Source organism: Crassostrea angulata, chromosome 2 (genome assembly GCF_025612915.1).
Source record: "Crassostrea angulata isolate pt1a10 chromosome 2, ASM2561291v2, whole genome shotgun sequence".
Lineage (NCBI taxonomy): Eukaryota > Metazoa > Mollusca > Bivalvia > Ostreida > Ostreidae > Magallana > Magallana angulata.
In genome coordinates, this window is record NC_069112.1 from 71,046,492 (window position 1) to 71,050,796 (window position 4,305).

A 4,305-nucleotide genomic window follows, 5' to 3' on the forward strand; every position below is an offset into this window, starting at 1 on the left:
TCGTACATCCCGTGTGTAGATGCTCCAAGTGAAACTTGGAATTTCCTTATAATTATATGGAAATAATTATTTTAGAATTTTTGAGTTACAATTTGGTGTATTGGAACACTATTCCGAATCTTTCCGAATAAATTTCGAATATCAAAGAACTAAACACATTCTTTAAATATTCGTGTTATTTTCAAGTGACTTCCGAATTACTTCAAAGTCACATCGGAATGTTTCCCAAATTGACCTCTAAGTGATTTCCAAATCACTTCCAAATGAAAATTGCAAAATACAGTCTCACAGTATTCCAAAATATGGAAAGTAATTATTTAAAAGGCATAAGTACCTAAGGAGGCCGATTTGGGTTTTTTTGCGGAAAAACTACAATAGCATAAGTCTTTATTTTTTAACCATGTGTAATTGAAACCAACTCTAGTTTATTTGCGAAGGTTCATGAAAATCGACCGTCTAGTTCTTTTTAGGGACCATCTCAAAATAGAGGTACATTTACTATAGGAATATATAGGAAACTGTCATTTTCCGCACATCAAAGCAGTTCAAAACATACTACAATAGCTTTTTTTCTCAAATTGTTATATATAATTAGCAATATCATTTCCTACCTTATATGTAAAAAACACAAAATTCTACCGTCTGGTTTTTAGTGGGGGCCATCTCAAAATATCAAAATGCACCAAATTTTGCTATATATTTGGATCATCACAAATGTTGATTGGAATAATGGATTCGATCCAAAAATGAGGAAAATGTCCTCGAGGATAGCATCATTCTGTACATAAAATTTCAACAGCGTACAATTTTTACTTTTTCTTTTATGTTATTTCTTATAACGTACTCCTACAAAGCTTCATTTTATCATAACGTCATAAAAGTGCAAAGGCAATGCTCCTCACTGCACAACGTAAAAATCGTGTTAAAAATAAAAATTTCCTTTAAAAATCTAAATATTTTTAACTGTATTTTGTTTATTGTGTTCAATTTTACCAATGATATCGAGAAAAAATCATAAGAAGTATACATCAACTGTATTATATTAGAATGCGCAAAAACATGCGCAATGCAAACTAAAGTCGGCCTCCTTAAAACATGTTTAATCTAATTTACATAAAAAAATAATAAATGGATCCTGAGTTTGTATAAAATGAATTAAAAATCGTATTTAACTTGGCCAAGTACAATACGAGTACGCATGCTTTTGCGCGGATTTTTATTTGTATTGTGACCTTTTTTTGCTTTGTTGACGCCATGGCGTGATAGATTGAACTGCAGATATTCAGCGAAAATTGTTGATAACAGCTCGTTTGATGCGTAAAGTTGATATCATATTGTGGAATAAACATAAATGTCTTTAAGTATTAGCTATATTTGGGCTCGGGTCGAAAACGTGAAGAGGGTTCAGCAAGCCCTCTGTCACGTTTTCTCGAGTGAGCTAATCTGATCACATTTTGTATGGCGTCCGTCTGTCTGTCTGTCTGTCTGTCTGTCTGTCTGTCTGTCTGGAAACTGTTCACATTTTCAACATCCTCTCAAGTTATAAACCGGCATTGTTGTTGTCTTAGGTGTTCCTTCATGAAGAAAAACAATAGTCACAGTCATAAACAAAATAAATATTGAAAAATGTCTTTTCAATAAATAATAAAGAAAATTTTACATTGGCTGTTAAAATTTTAAAAATTTGGTTTAATATTACATTACATAGAATGATATAAAGTAATAAAATTGAAATATGACTTACTTACACTCAAAATTTTCCTGGCAGTTTTAGGTGGATTCCTTGTAAAAGTTCGCGTTGTTCTCAAAGTGGTGCTAGCAGGGACATGAGTTGTTCTTGACAAAGTCGTCTTGCGAGTTCTATTATTAAAAAGGTCACAGTCACAAACCAAACAAGAGGCCCATGGGGCCACATCGCTCACCTGAGCAACAATGGGCGTTTAAAAGATATTGTGCCATATGACCCCTCGTTAGAATAACAAAAAAAAAAAATATTGTAAAACCTTAAAATTTTACACTTATTTATGCATACACGTAATCTCTGACATCGAACCTCTATGAACACTATTATAACCCTAAATAAGAAAAACCTCACGCAAGATATATAACTAAACATATGGAAGGGGCACACTGTTATCTTCCAATTCCCTATAATTTTGTTCTCCCCCACCCCTCCCCCCCCCACGTTTTAAAGATATATATAAGAGCATATAGGTGCATTTTCTTCCTCAACTACTTACTAGTTATTGTTTTTTTTAAATTTGTTATTGTATTTTATTGAGAAAAAAAAATCTTATAGATGTGAAAAAGAAAATTGTACTTCAATTCGCTCAATTCTTCAAATTAAAAACATTAAAAAAATGTATCTTCTCAATTATAATTAAATGACTGTTGTTTACCTGGCGTAGCTCGTATGACTTCAATAACTTAACTCACATTTGATTGATGGATACACTGGAATGAAGAATGTTGTCACGTGACATGTTAAAGAGCTATACATGTATAAATCAATGTTACAGTATTGTCAGGCACATCACTCTAATTTACTTGGGCCCATCATTATTCTCATCTTTATTCAAAAATATAAAAAATTGCTAGAAACTAGGATAATTTTCCGCTGTAATATTTTCTTGGGAATAGCTATAATTCCTTTATCCCCGTAACAGAAATGTGTCTGAACTATGGAAACTGTTTTTACGGTGTCTTTTTATTTACTCGTGTCTGAAACACTATCAAATATGATGTAAATTTCACATTATTCATTGTATAAAGAGGGGGCCCCATAAAGTAGATATATACAGCATATTACCAAGGTCTTCCGTTTCCAACGGAAGACCTTATTGTTTTAGTACTGTTTCTTATTATTAAGGTCTTCCAAGTACTCAAATGTGTTTAGCATACACTCTTGATAAGCTTCAACGATAGCTTTGCTTTGACCAAGAAATATTGAAGAGCTAAGCAAGCCATTTGCGATACATCTCTATGGTTTTAAGCAATACCATAAAATGAGTGTTAAGTTTATTCCTTGACTATATTTTTAAACAGTAATATTTACAAACAGTAGTTTTGGACAAAAAAAATAATACTTACAGGAAAAAAAAAATCCAATTTAAGACTAAAAAAACCCCCCAAATTCACAATTTCACATTTCTTAAAAATACACAATTTTGGGGGAATTTTTTTCATACATAACTCAGAAAAAACAATATTGCAGAAGAATTGGAAAAAAAATCAAAGAAAAAGAAATAATTAATAATTATACACAATATACGAGGAGGGGCCAATAAAAATATCTGTACAAAAAATATACACATGAAAAAATAGTCCTACAATTGCAGTCTGTGCACAGGTCTTCTAATTCTCATTGACCTTTTAAAAAGAGCAGGTGGTTGAGAAGGGGTCGTTGAATGCGTAGTTCCCTAATGTTTTAGTGTAGAGCTGCAGTAGTTATGGCCTCTCTCCATACGCGACACACTGGATCACCAACACCAAAATGCCTGTAACAATCACTCTAAATCACAAGGCCATTTTCTGACGTTCATACACTATACAGTCACAGATGCTGTCTCAACTTATAATTTCAACATCATTTTGACGAGGTTCTTTGTAATACAAGAAAAGCAATCAATCCAAATACAAGAACAATACCGATGACCCCTTATTTAAAATAGATATCATAGAATTATCCATTACATTCAATTGGTATGAACAAATATGCGTTGTAATTATATAATTATATCCTAATGAACTACTTAATGCATACCTCCAGTAATAATACCATAAATGGCATCTCTCGTCTCCACTTCTGACTGTGACCTCGTGTTTCTCTCGACTTCTTTAGATACTGTACTGGACATCTGAAAGTAAGAAAGAAAAATTGTCGGTAAAAAAAGTGATGATAATAATAATAATACACGATACTTACAGAGAAAACTTCATCCTCAAGCTTTTCTGTGACCCCCTCTGACCAATGATGTCATCGCATCTTAAGAGGGAGTGCATGACCTTGAATTTCTTCAAGTTTACTCCGGAGCTCAGTCTGTTGATCGTGAAAATTTCGACGTCTCTCCAGGTCCTGCTTGCTAAATCTCTGAAGTCCTTACATGTCAGTGTGGTGTCTTTTTTGATACACGCAGTCAAAGCTCCTAAAGGAAATGCAAGCAAAATCAACAAATACATCATTACAGTTAAGAAATCGAATTGGGAAGTAGTTAAACCAATGAAATTCTCTTTTATATCGGGTGGAAGAATGAACTAAAAAAGGGATGGTCAAGATAGGCATAGCTTCAATATTGGATGTGCAAG

The 4,305-nt window shown here is 32.9% G+C and overlaps 1 pseudogene; it reads right to left on the reverse strand.

Moving 5' to 3' along the window:
• Window positions 1-3,427: 3,427 nt before the first annotated feature.
• On the reverse strand, window positions 3,428-4,305 carry LOC128174819 (uncharacterized; annotated as a pseudogene).